At 40.1% G+C, this 23,598-nt stretch overlaps 1 long non-coding RNA gene across 1 annotated transcript in view; it reads left to right on the top strand.

The window, feature by feature from the left end:
• The window catches only part of LOC119518825, a 60,793-nt gene extending 38,256 nt beyond the window's left edge, over positions 1–22,537 (top strand). The window contains exons 2-3 of the long non-coding RNA XR_005213853.1: positions 21,958–22,043; positions 22,451–22,537. This is a non-coding gene — a long non-coding RNA (uncharacterized LOC119518825). The remainder of the gene's footprint in view (positions 1–21,957; positions 22,044–22,450) is intronic.
• The last annotated feature ends 1,061 nt before the right edge of the window (positions 22,538–23,598 follow it).

The raw sequence follows: 23,598 nt of genomic DNA, 5'->3' as shown, positions 1-23,598 counted from the left end.
ACCAAGACATTATTTGTTTCCCAGTGTCACAGATCAGATGTGCATAGGTAAGTATGTTTTAACCCCCGTTATTAGGAACATTCTAAGGGAAAAGAGAAGACATGTAAAGGAAGAAAAATGATATTTATTAAGCACCTATATGTTTGCCAGGTAGAGTTAAGAGTTTTCCATGCATTATCGTATTTAATCATTCTAATAACCCCATGAAACAGATACTATTAACACAGTTTTACAGATAAGGAAGCAGACTCAAAGATCAAGTAGCTTGTCTACAGTCCCAGTCTTTATCTTCTATCCTTCCTTCTGGTGTCCTATATGCCCCTAACCTTCCTCTATCAACCATACTCACCATCATCTTTGTTCAGGGTACTTGCAGTGTTGTGCTACCATCACCCAGTATTGTGCTATCCATTTCTGGATTATACAATCAATCCTGTTTAACATTCTGTACTCCTTCAGCATCAAATGCCCAACCTTTACCCTCTTTCTATCTCCTGGTATCTTCATTTCCACACTCTTTCCCAAACTTTTCTCTCCTGTCTTTTCCTATCTTTTTGTAGCATTCTCTTTAGTATTTCTTGTAGAGGAGGTCTCCTGTTCACGAACCCTCTCAGTGTCTGTTTATTTGTAAATCTTTTAAACTTTTTCTCATTTTTGAAGATGGTTTTGCTGAATATAGGATTCTTGGTTGGCAGTTTTTCTCTTTCAGTATCCTGTATATATCGTAACACTGCCTTCTCGTCTCCATGGCTTCTACTGAAAAATCTGTACTTAGTCTTATCAGGCTTCCCATGTATGTGATGGATTGCTTTTCTCTTGCTGCTGTCAGATTTCTCTCATTGTCTTTGACATTTGACAATCTGATTAGTAAGTACATTGGAGTAGATCTATTTGGATCATTTCTGTTTGAGGTATGCTGCACTTCTTGGATCTGTAATTTTATGTCTTTCATAAGAGTTGAGAGATTTTCATTGATTATTTCCTCTATTATTCTTTTTGCCCCTTTTCCCTTCTCTTCTCCTTCTGGGACACCTGTAACACATGTATTTGTGAACTTCATATTGTCATTCAGTTCCCTGAGCCCCTGCTCATATTTTCTCATTCTTTTCCCTATCTGTTCTTTTGTGTGTAAGATTTCAGATGTCCTGTCCTCTAGTTCAGTTATCCTTTTTTCTGCCTCTCCAAGTCTGCTGTTGTGTGTCTCTCTTGTGTTTTTCATCTCTTCCATTGTGCTTTTCATTCCCATATAAGTTCTGCCATTTGTTTTCTCAAGCTTATGAATGCTTCCTTATGGTCACTCAGTGTCTTCTTTATATCCTTCATCTCTTTTGTCACATTTGCCTTCAACTGATTGATTTGATTTAAAAGATTTGTTGGAAAATCTTTAATTAGTTGTTTCAACTCTTGAATCTCAGTTGAGGTATTAGTTTGTTCCTTTGACTGGGCCATATCTTTATGTTTCCTGGTGTGACTCATGATTTTTTTTGCTCTCTAGGCATCGGATTTTCTTGATTAGTTTATTCTGGAGGTTGTTTTCTCTCTTTTTCTAGTGTTTTCTTGTTGGTTTTCTTTGATCTCTGTATTTCTTTGTTTCTTTCACTGGCCAGTTGTCAGATTGGCTCAGCCCCTCAGTTTTCCCCCCAAATCAGGCACCCACCATGGCCAGCAAGTTCACTATGTGTGCTGGCTTCCCGTGGTGCTCAGTTTTCCACTGGCCAGCAAGACCTGGGTTTGTTTTAGAGCCCTATTTTAACAGTTGGGTTGTCCATATTTCTCAGCCAAAACAGGGCTGGGTTTCTGTGCAGCACATGTAGACCAGCTCCTGTGGTCCTAATAAAGGGTCTGGAGCATCCTTTTAGAAGTGTTTCAACTCCCTTGCACCTTCTGGACTTTCCAGCAGATGGCACTGTTCGGCAACTTAATCATCCTCAGAGGCTGCTTTGCTTCTGAGCACTGGCTGTGTCTACACTGGTGAGCTGAAACTGTGGGATGCCTATGCTTTTGGTTTGATGGCCAAAGTCTGGCTCGATGTGGGGCTCCACCTGTGGCAAAGTACTCCCTCAGCTGGCCCAGTACTCCAGGCATCCCCAAGGCAAGGAAATGGCCCCTGGCTGCTGCTTCCCTCAAGGGTGGGGCAAGGGCTTTCAGACCCAGGACCAGATATGCAGTCTCTGTCTACATTTTCTCAGTCTCTTTGTCCTTAGTGACCTTGGCCTTGAAATGTCCTCCCCTGTCTCCTGGGTCTTCAAACAGTGGGGTTATGTCTGACTGCTGTGATAGACTTTAAAATCTGTGTCCCTGGTGGAAGGGTTCCCATCTGCTGATTCTGTACCTTTCCCACACAAAGACTGAGTAAGGAGGAGGGGTGAGGACTGGCTGGTCTGGGACAGAAGATTCCTACCTGATGTTCTTCTCTTTCTTCAATTCATCACCTGTAGGGTACTTCTCCAGTCTATAGCCTCCTTCAGAGTTTCAAACAATTCAGAGTTGTAATTTTTTTTGTTGAATCTCTGGAGAGGAGTTTTCAGTAGCTGTTTATGTTGCCATGTTGATGATGTCACCCCCTGCATATTCTTCTATTAGTTTAATAGTTTAATTTGCACATTTAGATTTTTAACGTATTTGAGATTTACATTTATGTATGATAAAAGACAGGGAGCCAATTTTATTTTTCTCCATATAGTTAGTCAGTTTTCTCAACAACATTTACTAAACATCCCATCCTTTCCTCACTGGTTTGTGATGCTCTCCTATTTTACAGCAATTTTTCAGAGCTCTCTATTCTATTCTGTTGGTCTCTTTCTCTGCTCCTGAGCACTACTATGATTATTATTTTTAAAAATTGTAATTTATACCTTTTGTAATATATCTTAAGTTCTGATGGAACAGAGGTTTCTATCTGTTCATTTTCAGAATAAATTTAGCCACCATGGACCATTAGAAACAATTTGTCAAGTTCCTCAAAATATTCTGCTGGAATTTTTTTAATTAGAATTGAATTTACAGATTAATTTAATGAGAACTGACATTTTTTACATTAAGTTGTACCATCTAATAATATGGCATATCTCTTCACCTTTGAGATGATGCCCTTTAATTATTTTGATTTTCTAAATCCATAAAAATTTATGCATTCCTTGTAAGGTTAATTTAGAGATATTTATAGTTTTCTTGCTATTTTGGCTGGTATCTTATTTTTTGTTATATTTCCCAGGAGAATATTGCTGGTATGAATTATTTTTCCTGTAATAGAAGCAGTAAGTCAGTCTGTCACACTCTTTTACCCTGCCACCTGGGTGACCAAGGACACATGTTTGAAATATAATTGGAAGGGGTTCAGGATGTTCAGTGATAAAAACTGAAACAAAACTGCTAGCTTATGTAGGACCCTCAAACTTAGACATGTAATGAAAGTTTCTACCCAACTGAACTATATGGCTGTGGATGTCAGGTATAAATTCATCAGAAGATTATAGAGCACCAGTGCTGGAATGGCCTTAAGATTCATCCAGTCCAATTGCTAGGTGCTTTTGTCCCATCTGTGGCATGTTGGATTTGTGGCTGACTGGCAGGTACTTGAATGTTCTGGAGAACAGGAAATTTACTACTTTGTGAAGTGGCCCAATCACCATCTTTACTGTTCTCTTGGGACTTTTTCATTCTACCTGAGCAATAGTTTTCTCTCTGTCATGTCTATTCATTATGCCCCCACTGTACCTTGTGTATATACCTGCCATAATGCTTTTTACTTTATATTTCAACAATTTACTCACTTACCTGTTGCCTTTACATTCAGGGCTCTGAGTACTTTTGGAGAAGAAGCCAGGCCTAGCAAGAGCCTGGTACACACTAGGCACCAGTAGATATTAAATAATGGAGGTCATGTAGAACATATCTTCTGTACCTCTTCTGATACTCTCGGTGCCTGTATCTCCTGGACCTGCAGCTTTTTGCTCACCTCAGCCCCTACTGTGGCTGCCCCTCCCTGAGAGACCACTCACAATCATGCCACAACAACCATTGACTCAGCTTGGGTTTGCTGAATCAGTTCTGAGAGCCCACCAGTCACTTACTGAGGAGGCCTCCTCTCCTGTCTTGGCTGCATAACCTGGCCAGCCGGATCCACATGCAGAGTTTCCAACCACTCCTGTCACTTCCAGACTTAGACGAAATGCCCTACAATGGGGTGTAGGATCTGGCTTCCCAAACAGGTGCTGAAGGGGCCAGATGATGCCACCTAGAAGTGCAGGGGAGTTAATCTCCTGTGGGGTCAACACTGACCAATGGAAAACAGGAATTGGGGTAAATTCTCTTTCCTCACTTGTCTCTCACTGACTCTTCCAAGGAACAGTTTTGCCATAGTCCCTGTTTGAGAACATTCTGTGTGACCAATAAGTATACTGAACAAGTGACTGACTGTGTCTCTCTATGGCTCGTGATGAAACATCACTCAGTGCATTTACACATCACATGGCATTCCTTCCCATCCTTCCCATTTTCCCTCACTCTCACTGCCCTGGGATTATACCTCACAGGTAAATCTTGAGCACTTAATCCTTCCCTCAGGCTCTGTGTTCTAGGGAAACTGAGCTAAGACAAGGGCCATAGGGGGAAAAATAATCCTTCAACCTCATAGCAAACCTTTAAGACTCTGACCTTAGTTATCATCGTATCTATACCCCAATGCAGTGCACTTTTTTTTTCTGATTTCTTCTCCTCTTTCTAAGTTTCATTCTGTCATCTTGAATCCTCTTCTCTGAAATTGGTTTTAGTTTGTCAATATCCCTCTTTAAATGTGGTGCTGAGAATGGAATGACACTCACAATAGAAAGTTTTGCTCTTAAAAGATGCATTACCTCAAATAAATTTTCCTTGCTTTATAGAAAGGAAAATAAATCAGAGTAAGCTGACATGAGACTACATTAGATTAGATCAGATAGTTTAAGAAGACTTCTCTGATGATAATCGTTATGATTGGGATTTAAGGGGTGTGCCAGTTTGTTATATTATGTCCCCCAGAAAAGCTATATATTCTTTAATGTAATCTTGTGGGGGCAGACTGATCAGTCTGTTGATTAGGGTGGAATTTCCGATTGCATTATTTCCATGGAGGTGTGGACCCCGCTCCTTCAGCCTGTGTCTTGATTAGTTCACTAGACTACTTTAGAGAGCCTCAGAGCCGAAGCTTACACCCAGAGATGCTTGGAGATGTGGACAGAAGGACATTTGAAGATGCTAAGCTAAGAGACGAAGTACAGAGTTTGCCCCAGAGAAGCTAAGAGAGGACCCCTAGATGCTTGGAGAGAAACACCCTGGGAGAAAGAAGCACTGATGCATAGGAGCTGAGAGATAAGAGCTAAGGCCAAAGCCCAGAAGCATTTTGGAGAAAGCCATTTTGAAACACAATCCAGGAGCAAAAGACCAGCGGACACCAGCCATGTGCCTTCCCAGCTGACAGAGGTGTTCTAGACACCACTGGCCATTCTTCAGTGAAGGTATTATCTTGTTGATGACTTAGTTTCGACACTTAGAACTGTAAACTTGTAACTTAATAAATCCTTTTTATAAAAGCCAATCCATTTCTGGTATGTTGCATAATGGCAGCATTAGCAAACCAGAACAAGGGGCAAGGAATATTGGACCACAGGAGAAGGTGACATGTTTCCTGGAAACATTTTACAATATGCCTGTCCATAGTACATTTCTATTAATGAAAAATTTTCATCAGCTTTACCTTATTTGATCCTCACAACCACTGTGTAGTGCACATGTTTTCATTATCCTTATTTTATTAACAAGATACCTGGTTCAATTCTCTAAAGTCACTTCAATATCTCATAGCTAGTAAATGACCTGGCTAGGATTTGAACCTGTCTCCAAATCTTCCACTCTTTCTGTGATGTCAAATTGCTTCTCAACATGTTTTGAAAGGTGTAAAAACCATCTGTCCACAATCAGTGGAATAGACCTATTAATTTTGTAACCCCCACCGCTACCACCAAATTGATTGACAGAGTAGTAAATGAATTCAACACCTGGACTCAGAGCACCAGTGCAGCAGCTTGACTGACATGGTGTTCCCAGAGAAAATGTCACCAGCCTGTTGTTTCCCCAAGACAAAGCACTCTGGCTACAGAATCTAATTCCCAATAGGTGCTTCACAGGTGGGGGAACTGGGTAAATAACATTTGACCTCATGATACAGACAGGGTAACTGAAACAAAAGACAACAGAGGCAGGAAATATGCATTGTATGCTTATACTATTTATCCAACAAAAAAAGTTGGAATCTCTGTAATGGAGAAACTTAAGATAGCTGATGAGACCAAGCTCACCCATAGAATCATAAAAGAACAATACAGCAGAATAAAATCAGTTTGAGACCGTAAGAGCTATTGGGACTGTGATAATGGTGTGCGATAGCCTTCAGGAAGGAGCAAAGGAATCAAGTCAGGCCCTTTGACCTTGGTAGTAGGTCTATTGTGGTCTTGCTGTGTGGCCCCTGCAGAATCCCATTTATCTCTTGGACTTTTCTAATAGAGAATTGTCCTGTCTAGGATCAAAGACAGAAGATAAATAGGCATGTCTTGTAATCCAAAGAAGAGAAACTTTAGGAATTGATAGGCCAGCATGGCTCAAATAATATCACTAAGCAATGTCCATTGATGGGCTTTCACCTAGTTTTTTCCTCAGAGTCAAAGCTCTCCCAGTGGAGAAGCAGTTAAAATATTGTGATTCTCAAACATTGGGGACTGACGGTTTGACATGCTGAGCCCTCTGTCTTGGGGCTTGCCTTCATGAAATTTGTTACTGCAAAGGAGAGGCTAAACCTGCTTATGATTGTGCCTAAGAGTCTCCCCCTGAGTGCCTCTTTGTTGCTCAGATGTGGTCCTCTCTCTCTAACTAAGCCACCTTGGCAGGTTATCTCACTGCCCTCCTCACTACGTGGGACCTGACCCCAGAGGTGTAAATCTCTCTGGCAATGCAGGATATCACTCCCGGGGATGGGTCTGGACCCGGCAACCTGGGATTGAGAACATCTTCTTGACCAAAAGGGGGATGTGAAATGAAACAAAATAAAGCTTCAGTGGCTGAGAGATTTCAAATGGAGTTGAGAGGTCACTCTGGTGGACATTCTTACGCGCTATATAGATAACACTTTTTAAGTTTTAATGTATTGGAAGAGCTAGAAGTAAATACCTGAAACTACCAAACTCCAACCCAATAGCCTTGACTCCTGAAGATGATTGTATAACAATGTAGCTTACAAGGGGTGACAGTGTAATTGTAAAAACCTTGTGGATCGCACTCCCTTTATCTGGTGTATGGATGGATGAGTAGAAAAATGGGGACAAAAACTAAATAAAAAATAGGGCGGGATGGGGGGGATGATTTGGGTGTTCTTTTTTATTTTTATTTTTTATTCTGATTCTGATTCTTTCTGGTGAAAGGAAAATGTTCAAAAATAGATTGGGGTGATGAATGCACAACTATAAGATGGTACTGTGAACAGTTGATTGTACACCATGGATGACTGTATGGTATGTGACTATATCTCAATAAAACTGAATTTAAAAAAATAACAAAAAAATTGTGATTCTGTTTTCTTCTCTCCATTGCAAATGTGCTGGCTTTAGTTCATGTTCTTGTCATCTCCTGAATGAAATATAACCAAAATCCAAACTAGTTTCTCTAATTACACCTCCTCCTTCTTCCTATCCACTCTTTATATTGTTGATAGAATTATCTTTGTAAAACACATCTCTTCATGTGGAAGATTGCATCAATGTCCCCAATTTCTCACTCCTGCCTCCCTGCATTTGTACCCTTTGCCTCAGACTTTACAGTTCCTCTCACAAAAGGGGAGGAGAATATTTCCCCACTCCTTGATTTTGGGTGTATTGACCATGTGTTGTTTCAAGCAACAGAATGGGGTATGTATTAGTTCCCAATGTAGGATTTAAGAAGCTTTGGCATTTTCTCTTGTTCACTTTGTTTTTGCCATCATTATGAGAGGAAGATGCACTGACTAGCCCACTAGTTTGAGGAAGAAGATGAGAGACACAGTGCAAAACTTCTCTAGCTAATATGCTCAGCTAGGCCTGGCCAAGAGCTGAGTTCCAGCCAACCCTCATGTGTATGAGTGAGCCCAGCCAAGATCAGCAAAGCTGAACTTGGAGCAGAACCCTAGTTGATCTGAAAATTCATTAAATGATTGTTCATTTAAACTAGTGAGTTTTGGGGGTAGTTTGTTATGCGGCAATAGCTAACTGATATGCTTACCATCTCATCACTTTACTTAAAAAAATATTTAAAGACTCCCTATTATGTGGAAGATAAACTTAAAACTCCTCAGCATGGCATTGCATTCCTTTCAATATCCTTTACATCCTCATCTGCCACAGCCTCCATCCCCTTTTCTCATCCTGTATTTGCCATTGCCCACCTCAGTGCCCATCCTGGATCCAAATCCCTAGAACATCCTCTTTCCTATCCACTGAAAGTTCAATCATTGTTCAACCTTAGCTCAACTGTCATTTCCACTGTGAAAAAAATCTTCTGTCAATCATATTAGTTACCCCATCCCTACCCACTGTAAAATAATTAATCCCTCCTTTCTTTATGCTTCCACATCATTTGATTGCTACTTTTGGTATAGCCTCCAAATATTAAAGTTTGTTGTTGTGGCTGGGTGGCTAGCTGCCTACCCAAGATCTATGTTCCTTCCACTTTCCCTGATACCACAAATCCTGATTTTGTTCGGAGTAGCAATGTTCCTAGCTAGCCCTGGGTGTCTCTCCTTGTTTTTCAGGTTTCCGTTGCATGCAGATGAATGCAGTTTTCATGGATGAGTTGTTTTCATGTCTGCTTTATCCAATGTACATGGCCTCCATGAGTGCCAGGAACTTTATCCTAGCCATTGTGGTGCCTTTAGCACCCAGCAGAGTGGTGGGCACAGTGGATTCTGATAAATCCTTATTGAATTGAGTTGAAATATGCACAGGCCTGAGAGCTGAAAGTTTGAGGGCTTGAAGTTTAGGTTTCATTCTTTTAGTAAAGGTTGTAGAATACCTACCTACATGTCTGTGCCCAACCTCACCCCCTTTTCCTCTGCCTCTGAGAGAATGCCCTCTGGTACCCTAGAGAGATTTGCAAAGGGTGAATATTGCTGATAAATGAGCTAGAACCCTTAAGAACAGTATTTTACTATCTATAAAAGCTTAGAGGCCAATGCTCACGGGCTTCTCCACCTATTAATGAGTTGACACCTCATTAGAATTGGAAGAGTTAGGGGGATAATTCAACTCTTACCTCCCTTACCCCACTACCAGTTGAAAAATGTTTCTAAACAACTTTAGGGAAATATGAAAGTGAACCAGCAGAATGTGGCCATCCACTGTGACAAAGGAACCAAAGAAGAGAGAAGGAGTGATCTCAGGGCTGACCCCAGAACTTTGTTCCTGGCCACTTTCCTAATCCTGAGGACAGGGTCTCAAACCAAAGACAGTTTTACAAGTTTCACTTATGAACATTACCTTGTTCTCCATAATTTCTAATTTTGCCCTTTCCTCTGATGTTTTCTTTTTCTTTTTCAAATATGATCAATCAGGTTTCTCTTTTTTAAAGTAAATCAAAGCAAATAAAATGTTTTTTACTTTTCTGCCACTCTTCCTAAGAACCATTCCTGTGTCTTTTTCTCCCCTTCCCTTTTGTGTGGACACTGCTTTCAATTTTCATATGTCTTCATTTCTCACCCACCTATTCTCTTTTCAACTTGCTGAAATCTGGCTTCAGTCCCACCGCTCCACAGTAGCTGCCCTGGATAAGGTTTCCATCTTACCAATCCTGCCAGCCCTTTTGTAGTTTTCATCCTCTTCAACTCCCGTTTGGCTGTTTGAAATGGTGGATGATCCACTCAAGGTCCCCTTCTTCCTGTAAGGCACCCTGACCACAACTCACACTGAGATCTCCTTTCCCAGCAGAAAGCACTGAGTAGTGCTTTCACTGCTTTACATACACATAATTTTCTTTTTCTAATACATTATAGGCTTCTTGAGACGGAGACCACATATTGGGAAATTTGATCTTCCCTGATATCCCATAGATAGAAGAACCTAGCACAAATATGCCCTCATAAAAGGTGCTTACTACAAGCATAATTGATTATATCCATTCTTATTATTGATCAATTTCATGCCCTTCTTTCTCTTTTTCTGATCAAAGTCTATCCATATTTAAGTTTATTTCAAGTTTGTTCTCCTTCAAGTTATCCCTCCTGGTTACTTTACCAATGTTGACTTATGCCCCTCTAGATCATCCATGCTATTGACGTCTATGGCAGGCACAATAACGGCCCCCAAAGATATCCAGGACCTTGTCCCTGGAAGTCGTGAATGGTACCTCATATGGCAAAAGAGGCTTTGCAAATGTGATTAAGTTAGGGATCTTGAGATGGGGAGATTATCTTTAATTACCCAGGTGAATCCTAATTGTAATCATAAGTATCCCTGTAATACAGAAGTAGAGGGAGTTTTGACTACAGAAGAAAAGAAAGTAATGTAACTAGGGAATCGAGATTGGAGTGATGTGGCCACAAGCCAAGAAATGCTGGCAGTTACCAGAAGCTGGAAGAGGAAAGGAATGGATTCTCCCCTAAAGCCTTTAAAAGGAACCAGCCCTGACTTTAGCCTGGTAAAACTGATTTTGGACTTTTGGCTTCTGGAACTATAAGAGAATACATTTGTGTAGTTTTATACCACCAAGTTTGTGTTAATTTATTATAGCAGCCATAGGAAGAGAATACAAGGACTCTACATACTTTATGTAGTTTGGCTTAAACACTGCCTTGAATTGTCTTCTGATTGCCTCACATATGAAAATTTTACTTCTCCAACCAGACTAAAAACTCCAATAAGGAAAGAATTTGCATCCACCCACAATTTCTAGTCCAAAAATCTAGGTGCACAGGGTACACAGAAAATTTGTTGGACTGAACTTCATTGAGTCTCTCAGATGGGTATATCTTCCTCCTATGTAGGAAAACGGTGCTGAAGTTGATCAGAACTCAAATTTGATGGGTTTGATTCTGAAATATTTGTCAGGGTGATCGTGGAAAAGATTCAGTATCAGTAATTGTTTTCACTAACTAGAAGCTTTCTAGATTCTTCCATATTCTAAGATGCTATGATTCCAAGAGGTGATGACTTTCCAAATACTGATGGTGTTTTTGCAGTGGTGTGGACCCCTAACAGCACAGATATTCTCTTCCTTGAAAGGCAATTCCCTACAGCCAATACTATTACTATTTCAAGATACAAATTAGTTATAACAGACCTTCACATGTGAAAAGCATTTTTAAAAGTATTTCCAAAGTATTTCATAACCATGATCTCACTTGATTCTCAGAACAAAACACCAAGGTAGCCATGGCAGGAATTATTTTCCTGCAGAGAAGCTGAGTTTCACCGAAGTCAAGTGACCTGCCCAAGGTTACACAGTTATGGTTCTGTCGAATCAAAAGCACCAAATAACCATCGCCATCTGATGACCGCTCTGTGAAGGAACTGAAAAGATAGAACCTGAGCATCTTCATGTCTCTAGCAATGTCCATCTCAATGGTCTGGGAGGAAAGTCAAATACCTAGTCCCTGCCTCAGGGAATTGTGAATACAAAAATAGAATCCTGAAGTTCTAGAGAGTGAAAAAGTCATCTGGACTTTCACTCTGTCTCCTTGCAGGCAAGTATCTAACAATGCAGAATAGAAGATTGTCTCCTGTCTTCTACTGTTCTTTGGGGAGAAATGTCTGTAGCCTATTAAAATTTGTATTTTATCATCTTTTCATATCAAAAATCAAGAAATCCTTCAATATATCCAACTTCCATCATTCTTGCCTTTGGTTAAGCCAAGTTCCGTTTTTTTTGAGCCTCTGAATACGTAAAAAAATGTCTGTTTTACATCTGTTTGAGATTGAAATTTGAAATGAAAGCTGTTAGGCAATTATTTCCCACTTTTGTGAGACTCTCTCTCTGCAGTGGGAAAGGATGGAAGAGCAAGGCAGTCAGAGCTTTCACTTCTGTTTTCCTCCAAGGCTGTGTAAGAATGGGATCCGCTTAAATACCCCATATGGCTCCATTATATTGCGTTGTAAGTTATAATTTAATAATATATTCATTTTAAAAATCAGCTTTAGTGGGATATAATTCACATATCATGCAATTCACCAATTTAAATTCAATATTTTTTAGTATGTTCACCCAGTTGTGCAACCAACACCACAATCTAATTTTAGAATATTTTTGTCTCCTCTAAAAGAAACCTTGTACCCATTAGTAGTGACTCCCCATTTCCCTCCAGTCCCCTACCTCCAAGTCATTGGCAAGCACTAATCTATGTCTGTCTCTAATGATTTGCCTATTCTGGACACTTCATGTAAATGGAATTATGCAATATGTAGTCCCTTATAATTAACTTTTTTCACTTATAATGTTTTCATCTATGTGGTACCATGTATCAGTATTTCATTCCTTTTTATGACTGAATAATATTCCATTGTATGAATAGACCACATTTTATTTATTCATTCATCAGTTGATGGACATCTGGATTGTTTCCACTTGTTGGCAATTATGAGCACAGCTGCTATGGACATTCGCATACAGATTTTTGTGTGGATGTATGTTTTCTTTCTTGCGTATATATCTAAGAGTGGAATTGCTGGGTCATAGTGGGTAAAACTATGTTTAAATTTTTTGAGGAACTGCCAAACTATTTTCAACATATTCATTTTAAGGGAACTCATGATAGTTTTATGATGAGAAACAGAGAGAGAGAAATATATTTTTGGTGGTGGTCCTCTGGGAGCTGTAGTGTACACTCAGCCAAAAGCATTGGATCCCAGGATGACTGCTATCATGGGAACTGATCCAGGTTAATCTATAGAAGTGCAGCACAAGTCCAAGGACGTGCCAAGCCCAAGGAATGTCCCAGAATCAGTTTTTCTGATTGGAATAAAGATGGAACAGGAGGTTCCTTTTTGACCTTGGAGCAAGATGGCAAGACCAACAAACACATTTTATTTGTGAGCCAAGGCAATCGTCATGGACAAGGGACTCATTGCCAGGCTCTTCTCGTACAGCCCACCCCACTCAATGGCAGGCCTGCCTGGAGTAATGTCTGGCCACCTTTGTCCTCTCATCTGCTTAAGCTAGTTACACCATCACTTTGAGCTCTGGCTCTGCTGTCTCTGGCTCTGATTCTTCTGCAAAGGCGGGTATCCAGATGTTTAGGTATTTAGCAAATGCATTTTTCTGATGCCTTGGCAGGGTTACTCTCAGATGGAGATGAATATTTGATGCTGTTGGCTGTTGGGAACATGTACACTCAAATGACCAGCAAAATCCCTGTCTCAGACTCCCTGTGTCTCTAATGCCTTTTATAGTGACAGCTGATACATCATTTAAAGGACAAACACCCTAATGTGGTAACTCACTAGGGAGCAGAGAAAGAGCCTCTCCTGTTTTTTTCCTGTCGCCTTCTCTTATAGATCATGCACAAGCCCTCCAAATTATAGAGAAGGACACCTGTGTGGCTCCCCGATGATAGGACAGAATGGCTGTTTCCATCTGTCTTGAGGAATTTTATTCCTCATTAAGCCACTTCTCCACCCCTACTTAATGTTTTTGAGCAGTAAAAAACAGAATCATAGATTATTACAGCTTTTTAGCTGTAATAAGACTTTTAAGACCTTTCTGAGTCTTAGCAAACATTTAGACTGTCCTCACATTTTACAGATAGATAAACTGAGGCCTAAAAGGGAAGAGACTTTTTTTTTTGCATTTTTTTGGTCATTTTTAATTGTGAACTTTAACATATGCACACAATAGTGTTAACTTTCAAGGTATGGTTCAACAAGCAGTTAGAGAACAAACTTCAGAGTCATGGGTCACAGATCTACAACTTCAGCCATTTCCATTACTGTAAAATATAACATACATACAGAAAGGTGTCACTTTTTGATGTACAGCTCAACAAGCAGTTATATAGGTAATTTCAAAAATCGCTATGGGTTACAATTCCACAGTTTCAGTTCCTTCCCTATTATGCAATATAGGGTATATACAGAAAGGTGAAGACTTTCAAAGCACAATTCAATGAGTAGCTATAGAGCAAACTTCAATGGATGCTATAGGGTACAGTTCCACCATGCCATCTACCCCTTTCCAGCTATTTCAACACCCCACAGCCAAAAAATTGTATATGTTTATATAAAATTTCAGTATTCATAGACCTTTGTTTAATTTTATCTTGTTTGTTACAATCCCTTCCTCGCACTTAGTCTTTTTCTCCGTCTTCAGGGGAATCTAGGCAGTGAGCACCATAACTTGTTTATTTTGAAAGGGGGTGTACCAGTTTGGGTGTATTATGTCCCCCCAAATGCCATGTTCCCTGATGCAGTCTTTTAGGGGTAGACGTATTAGTGTTGATTAGGTTGGAATCTTTGAGATATGGAGATATGACTCAATCAACTGTGGGTGAGATGTTTGATTGGATAATTTCCATGGAGGTGTTACTCCACCCATTTAGGGTGGGTCTTAATTGAATACTGGAGTCCTATAAAAGTGTTCACAGACAGAAGGAGGTGCTACAGCCTAGACAGACACTTTGAAGAATGCACAGGAGTTGAGAGTGGAGCTGGAACACACCAGCCATGTGCCATCCCAGCTAACAGAGGTTTTCCAGATGCCACTGGCCTTCCCTCAGTGAAGGTATATTTGTGTTGATGCCTTCATTTGGACATTTTCATGACCTTCAGACTGTAACTTTGTAATCAAATAAATCCCCTTTATAAAAGTCAATCCATTTCTGGTCTTTTGCATAAGAGCAAGCATTAGCAAACTGGAACAGGGGGTGTTGTCAGTATGGGGAAAGGGGCTGCATCTGATTGTTGTTCTTACAGAGGCTGTTGCTTCTGGGTTTAGGACTTGTCTGGCATAGGAACACTCTGGGTGGATTTAAGTTTCTGAGAGATAAAACTTAGTGAGTGAATTTTTTATAGAATCTCAGGTAGGGACCTAGGTATTTGGGGACTACTTTTGGTAAGAGCATGGTGTACTGTGGCCATTTGGGATGTCTAGCTGGAGCTTACATAAAAGAAAACTCCAGCATAGCCTCTTGACTCTATTTGGGATCTCTCAGCCACTGTGACCTCTGCTTGTTACCTTTCTTTATCCTCTGTTTTGGTCAAGTATGCATTTTCAATCCCTTGCTCATTCCCGGGAGTCATGTCCCACATCACCAGGGAGATTCATTCCCCTGGGAGTTATATCCCTTGTTGGAGGGAGGTTGATGAATTTATTTGCCGAATTGGGCTTAGAGAGAGAAAGCCCACATCTGAGCAACAAAAGAAGTTACCTGGAGGTGCTGAAGAGACTTTCTTAAGACTATCAATAGATTAGTGGGGATCTACCTTCCACCACCCTTTCCACTGCCTTCTGCCTCAAATGTAAGCCTTCACCATCCTGGGGCTCTGCATTGTGGTCTGCCATTACACCCTCAACTATCTAGTTTAGCTTCTGGCATGTGGTTCTGGAGCAGGCTGCCTAGGTTTGAATCTTGGCTCTAATGTATTATCTGTGTGTTTTTGGAGAAGTAACTTAGCTGTCTGTGCCTCAGTTTCTGTATAAAATGTAGCTAGTGATAGCATCTATCTTAAAGGCTTCTTGTGAGAAATAAATTGATATATTTAAAGTGCTTAAAATAGTGCCTTTTACAGAGTAGGGGCTCAATAAATGTTGGCTTTTATCTTTATTATTGAATGAATGAATGAATGATTTCTAAGCTCATCTCCTCAGAGGCCCACTTAGTATCCTACAATTTTTTTTATTCACATCTCCAAATAACCATGTCTTAACCCTGGGCTGGGAGGCTGAGCTAAGAAGGACAGATCTATGGGACTGGTACTTTAGGTTGGAGCCCTTTTGGGTGTATTAACTGCCTGCTGGATGTTAGTTCAACCCTGATTAGTCCACCTCCAGGATCTCATGAGATCTGGAGGCACAAAAATAGTCTTTGAGATCTGGATGCAATTTCTTGCTGTCTTTTATCACCATCCTGTTTTATAGTAGATCTTGTCCAAACCACTTCATTCATTATTAAGCCTTTTGATGTTTAATATAATTTTGTGAAGGTTTCCAACTCCATTGGGTTTTGCTTAGAAACATAGCAAACAGAGTTCTCAGCATCTCAAACGAAGGCTTAAGCTGATAAAAATGTGAATTGTGGACACCTGGAGTTTTGCACATTTTACTTCTGTGCAGGTAGAGCAACTGGTCTACCATGAATGCTGCCTTTGGGAAGTCGCCTTTACCCATGGTGGCCTGGATGCACTGTGCTCAGGGGCTTGGGGTTCTGTGTGAGAGGATGCGTGAATGGTGTACAGTACGGCCACCAGTCCTGAAAAGCAACTCGAGTATGTGACATATCCAGAGCCAGAAAGGGCAAAGAAGTAGGCAGAGAAACGTTTGTTTCTGACTCTTTTCTTCCTCATTCTGCTTCACTCACCCATCCCACCTCCAATTCCAGAATTTAGAGAGGCCTGGGATGAAAGACATTGGATGTCATTGGCCTCCTGGGACAGAGACATTCAATGGAGAAGGCTATAAGGAAATGAATGAATCTGAAATGTTGACATATAAGGATCTTCCTGGGACCCCCCCAACTTTCAACATGTATAGTTAACTGTGATTTTTGACTGCAATAATCTTACTTGGGAAGCTTTGGAAAATATAGATTCCTTGGGTCCCAAGTTTCTGAATGAACAAGTCTGGAGTGAAGCCCAGGAATCTGAATTTTTATAAAACTTCTCCCAAGTAATTCTAGTATGCTGTTAGGTCTTTAAACATCTATGTCATTGATTCCCATTTCTGGCTGCAGATTAGCATCATCACCTGGAAGCTTTAAACCAAGTACCCATCCTGGATTTCACTCCCAGAGATTCTGATAAAACTGATTTGAGGATGGGATGCTGGGGATTCAGTATTTTTTAAGAGCTGCCATATGAATTTACATGAAAAATAGACTGTAAAATAGGTAGTCAATTACTCCTTTTCTTAGTATGGTCAGTGCTGGCCAGCAGGTGTGGCAATCAGACACAGTGAGAATCCAAGCCAGAAAGGAGCTTAGAGACCATTTAATCCAATGTTCCCAGTACTCTCAATTCCATAGACCAGTACAATTCACAAGACATTTTAAGGCTGGACAAAGAGTTGCCAATTTTTTATTTTGTCAAATTAAGACATTTAAAAACCTTAATAACCTATTGTTATTTACACATTTAATTTTTTAAATGATGTTTTTGGACAACATGAAGGAAGGGCATGAGTTGAAGATAAAAGGTAGCCCTTTTGACTGAACACATTTGACTTTAAAAGGAACTCACTGCATAGTTCTCATCTTTCCTTATTTCAGCAAGAACTGAGGGGAAACTTCAGTTTCTTCAGTTGCAAAATGGGGGAGCATCTTATCGCTCCATCACACTAAGAGATACTGTGCTTTGAAAGTTAAAAATTTGTAAAGGATTAATTTTCCAATTGTCTTCTGAAGAACCCAAGCCATTTCTTCCCTTACTGTGCTGTGCATGTGCATGTGTGTGTGTGTGTGTGTGTGTGTGTGTGTGTTAACACATTAACAAATTGGCTGATTCTCTTGGATTTGAGAAAATGGACATTTTATACAATTCCCTTGGAGAAAGAATAAAACGATTTCCAAATGCATTACCAATATGCAGGACATTTGGGCTCTGTGATAAGAAACGGAAAAAATGTGGCGAGCTCTTGGGTTCAGATGTTCAGTTCAATATGTGAAGGAGATGACTGAGAACAGGCATTGGCAGAACGCTCGCCTCCTCTGTCGACATAGGACCATTGAAGGGCAGGACTAAAGCCAACTTGGATCTCGAGTCCACCTGAGGTGGTCAAGTTCACTGCCTAGAACTGTCAAGGACTAGAGGCAGGAAATGACATCCTTGAGTGTCCCCCATGAGGCTAGCTTCCCCTTGAGGGCAGGGCCATGTCCTATTTGTCTCTTAGCCCAGATTTGGCCCCGCATAGATGGTAATACCTATTTGTTGAAATGAAGTGGTTTTTAGGGACCCAAAGGCATTTCCCTAAATTGAAATAGGTGACATCTTGAGAACTAGACTTAACCAGGGCAATTTTGTGGGGGTGGAAAGAATGAGCCTGGGAGCAGTCAAGAGGGAGTTGTATCCGTCACGAAGCCATTGGATGGCAGCCTCGAAAATGGGTCATGAAGGTGCCCTCGATGGGAGGGAGGAACACAGAACAAAAATGTCACTGACCTCATAATTTTGCTAAAATCTGGCCCTGCTCCACTCAGTCCATCCTTCTAAAACATATTTCTTAGAGGAAAACCTTGGCTTTAATACCCCAACTCCAAATCCCTCCAGAAACTCAGGTTCTTGTGAAATCCCACTAACCAAGGTAAAAGACAGAATGAATTTAGTTTCCTATAAAATCATCATCTGACTTCATTTTGACCTCTTTCCTGATTTCTAATTTAGTCAAGTGAACCTACAAACCTTAAAACCATGACCTGTACCCTATCAGTGCCTAAAGAAGGTAATTTTGAGTACCAGTGAGCAGGAGGAAGGGGGCTCGCCTAGCCCCAGCTGGCTTCCTGCACTTGTGCACCTCTGCTTCTCAGGGATTATGGAGGATGCACCTCCCCATTCTGTGCCACTAAAGGAAGATGGAGGAAGCACAGAACAATGCAGTTAAAGTGAACAAAGACCAACTTCCTTATTGCACATAGAGGAAGCTGGAACACAGGAATGTAAGTGACAGGCTTCAGGTCACATCAGACAGTGGTGGAACTGGGGCTTTAACTGGGTTGTTTGAACCCAAGACAGCAGCACCTTGCTCACCAGATCACACTATGTCCTGACTGCCTGGTGAAATGGGCTCATCTCTTTCCTTCATTAAAAAAAAGTTCAAGCTCCCCAACCTTAGACAATGCTTAAAAAGTCTAAATGTTCCTTTTTTTCTTTTTTTTTTGACTCAGTATAGACATTAAATGACTTAAGCTATAGTAGTTTGTGGGAATAAATTGAAAATTTCCCCACAGTGTGTGTATGTATGTGTGTGTGATTGCGTGCATGGATATGTGTGTCTATGATTGCATGTACCTGTGTTTGTTGTTTTTGTGTTTCTCTGTGTGTGTCTGTGTGCCTGTGCCTGTGTGCCTGTGTGCATGTACGTGTATTTGGGCCAGTATGGGAGATCATCAAGGTTGGGAAGGAGGAGGATCACAGGCCTAATCTCAAGTACTATAGGGCGCGGCTCATGCTCTGAGCTGCCCTGCGCATACACCGGTGAGGACCCTCACTGCAAGACCAGACCTGGGTGTGGACTGCAACGAGGGCACCGCTGCCCTCTGCTGTACTGAGTGGTGAATGCTGCTGATGGGCTGGCCTCACCTTGTCCCAGATGAGAGCAGGGATAGGGAGCTGAAACAAAAGACTGTGCCCACCTGAGGTTCAGCTCATCTATGCCTTTTGGGATTACCCCTCTCTGCCTTTGTAGTTCTTGGCTGCAGGACTGGTGCTTGACTGTGGGTGGGAGTCAGTCATTGCCCCAAGGTTTCTCCATGCAGGGTCTACAGATGAGGGGCATAGCTCTAGCAAAGTTGCATTACAGTTCTTAACTTCCTGGTTCCAGTAAGGTCAACATTTGAAATTCTTCCAAGGCTTCTCAGATTGAATACTCTTTAGAAGTAAAGTAGGATCAATCCTCTTACCTGTCTGTAAATGCAGTGCTTTGGGGGAAGACGCCCAAATACTACTTCCAGATAAGAGCACTTCACATTTGCACAGCGCACCATAATATATTCCCGTATATTATGTCTCAGGTGATTTTCAGAAACCTGTGAGGAAAACAGTGCAGCAATTATTATTCTCAGATAACAGATGGGAAAACTGAGTCACAGAGACTTTTGAGCTATTTGATTGACTTGGAGGTGATTAGCTAAGACATAAAATATGCCTCCAGCTGGAAAAAAATTCATCAGGCTTTACTTGAAAATAAATTAAGCTGCAATATAGTTAACGTCCAGGAAAACATTCAGCAATCAACTAGATATTACAAGGGGAAAAATCACAGCAGCTTGCCAAGCCACTTTCTAACAATTTTAGAACGCAACTTATGGCTTAGCCCTGAGCTCCAGAGCATGTCAATTTTTAACGGGGTTATCAGAAAGTCTCATGGTTGGTAAGTAGTTAACAGCTTTCCTTTTTTTTAAATGCAATTTTACTGAGATATAGTCACATACTATACAATCATCTAAAGTGTACTATCATTTATTCACAGTATCATCATATAGTCGTGCATTCATCACCACAATCAATTTTTGAACATTTTCATTACTCCAAAAAATAAAAATAAAAGTATAAAAGAATACCCAAAACATCACCCTCACATTACTCATTTACTTTTTGTTCCCATTTTTTCTACTCATCTGTCCATACACTGGTTAAAGGGAGTATGAGCCACAAGGTTATCACAATCACACGGTCACGCCATGTAAGCTATATGGTTATATGATTATCTTCAAGAATCAAGGATACTGGGTTGCAGTTCAACAGTTTCAGGTATATCCTTATAGCTATTCTACTACAATAAAAACGAAAAAGGGATATCCATATAATGCATAAGAATAACCTCCAGAATGACCTCTTGACTCCATTTGAATTTCTCAGCTACTAAAACTTTATTTTCTTTCATTTCTCTTCCCACTTTTGACCAAGAAGGCTTTCTCAATCCTACGATGCTGGGTCCAGGCTCATTCCTGTGAGTCATGTCCCACATTGCCAGGGAAATTTACACCCCTGGGAGTCATGTCACACATGGTGGGGAGGGCAGAAAGTTTACCTGTCTAGTTGACTTAGAGAGAGGCCATATCTGAGCAACAAAAGAGGTTCTCTGGGGGTGACTCTTAGGCACAATTATAAATAGGCTTAGCCTCTCCTTTGCAGCAACAAGCTTCATAAGGGCAAGCCCCCAATCAAGGGCTGAGCCTACTAAGCTGGTAGTCCCTAATGCTTGCAGGAATATCAGGAATTCCCCAGGTGGGGAAGTTTAATATTTCCACATTTTCCCCTAGTCCCTCAAGGGGGTTTTGCAAATACTTTTTATTCTCTGCTCAAATTACTCTGGCATGTTTCGGGGTTTCACGCTAACTGGTAAAAATCGACCAGATCTCACCCACTATTCAAGGTTCCATATAATTATGGTATTTGAATAAGCTGACCACACAAGTTAAATTATATAGTGTGCTTCAGAAAATATAGATTTTGCACCAAATAAACATGTCTCCCTTTGGTCTCACATAAAAGTCGAAGTTTTAAAACATAGTCATTATCATCCTTTACCGTTTAGTCTGATTTACCTAAGTCCCAATCATGTCCATTTTGTTCATATCTCTAATTGAAGTCTGATCTCTCTTTCAGCTTTTTTAACAGTTGCTGTATGGGTAACGCTGACATTCGTAGCTTCTGAACTCCGGCTCTGAATCTAAAGTGTCAGAGAGGTACCCAAATTTCTGGGGAATGATCAGGTTATACACAAACAGCGCAGCATTTCAGAATTTAGAAATAACCATTACAACTCATGAATGGATGTGAATGCTGTAAGAGCTTACAGTCTTGGAACGTTTACAATAATCTTTCCCCTGATAACTTATAACAACTTTCCTTTTGGTATAAAAATGCTTATAGTTTTTGGTTTTAAATTTTTAAAAATATATCTTGTTTATAACTTCTAATATGTTTGTAATTCAGGTACAAGAGTTATTATTGCTCCCATTTTGCTGATGCAGAAACTAAAGCCTGAATAAATTTCATACATTTATGTTATCTGTTTGATCTGGTATTTTCTCTGTGTCAGCTACTCCAGGGAGTGCAGCAGAGAACAAGACGACCATACTCCTGACTGTCATGGAACTTGCAGCCAAGCAGGGTAGAGTCAAGCGGGTAAGTACCCACAGCAGTGCCTCCAAGATTTCAGATGAGAAATTCGCTGTCATTTAAATTTTTTTTTCCCTGTAGGTAGCATGTCATTTTTCTCTTGCTGCTTTCAAGTTTTTTCCATTGTCTTTAGTTTACATAAATATAATTATGTTTCTTGTCATGCATTTCTTTGGGTTTATCATATTTGGGGTTGAATCAACTTTTTGAAACTGTAGGCTTGTGTTTTTCACCAAATAGGGGAGGTGTTTAGTGACTATTTCTTCAAATTCTCCTTCAGTCCCACTCTTTCTCTCCATCCTATGTGAGACTCCAATGATACGGATGCTGGGGGTTTTTGTTATAGTCCCATGGGCCCCTGAGACTCTATTGTTTTGTTTTGTTCTTAACTTATTTCCTCTGTTTTTTTTCAGACTGGATAAATTCTATTGACCTGTCTTCAAGTTCACTGATTGTATCTTCTGTCATCTCCACTCTACTATTAAACCCATCCAATAAGGTTTTTTAATTTGTTATAGTATTTTTTTTCATTTATATATTTCATTTGGTTCTTTTTTATAATTTTCATTTCCTTACTGGGATATTTTATTTTTTCATTTGTTTCAAGATAATTTTTAATTTCTTGTTAAGATATTTTTATAATGGCTGTTTTAAAATCCTTGACAGATTATTCCAGCATCTGATTTATGTTGGTTTTGGCATCAATTGATCATTTTTACTCATTCAAGTTGTGCTTTTCATGGTTCTTGGTAAGGCAGGTGATTTTCAATTGTATCCTAGACATTCTGGATATTAGGAGTCTCTGGGTGCTGTTTCAATCCCACATACCTGGAATAAATCCCATTTGGTCATGGTGTAAAATTCTTTTTATACATTGTCGGACTCAATTTGCAAATATTTTGTTAAGGATTTTTGTTTTTATGTTCATGAGAGATATTGGACTGTAATTTTCCTTTTTTGTAATGTCTTTGTGTGGTTTTGGTATTAAGGTAATATTGGCTGCATAAAATGAGTTGGGAAGTGTTCCTTACACTTCTGTTTTCTAGGAAAGATTGTAGAGAATTGGTATCATTTCTTCATTAAATGTTTGTTAGAATTCACCAGTGAAACCATCTGGGCCTAGAGCTTTCTATTCTGAGAATTAGTTGTTGATTCAATCTTTAAAATATGTATGGACCTATTCAGATTATCTATTTCTCCTTTATGTGAATTTTGGTAGATTATGTCTTTCAAAGAATTTTTCCATTTCATCTAAGTTATCAAATTGGTTGGCATTGAGTTCATAAGATTCTTTTAAATAATATCCTTTTAATGTCCATGGCCCCTATTTCATTTCTGACATTAGTAATTTGTGCCTTCTCCCTTTTTTATCTTGGTTAACCTGGCTAGAAGCTTATCAGTTTTAATCCACTGTGCTTTTTATTACCAATATTTCAGCTCCTCAGAGTACAGAATCAATGGAAACAAGTTTAACATGCAGTAATATGGTATATTCTCCTTGGCAGGGATGCTCCACCCTTCATAATTTCAGGACCCAGGTGACAGGGTCTGTGTCCTAACA

The sequence above is a fragment of the Choloepus didactylus genome, chromosome 22 (assembly GCF_015220235.1).
Source record: "Choloepus didactylus isolate mChoDid1 chromosome 22, mChoDid1.pri, whole genome shotgun sequence".
Lineage (NCBI taxonomy): Eukaryota > Metazoa > Chordata > Mammalia > Pilosa > Megalonychidae > Choloepus > Choloepus didactylus.
The sequence above is the reverse complement of the archived record's forward strand: the minus strand, read 5'-3'. Positions and strand labels throughout refer to the sequence as shown.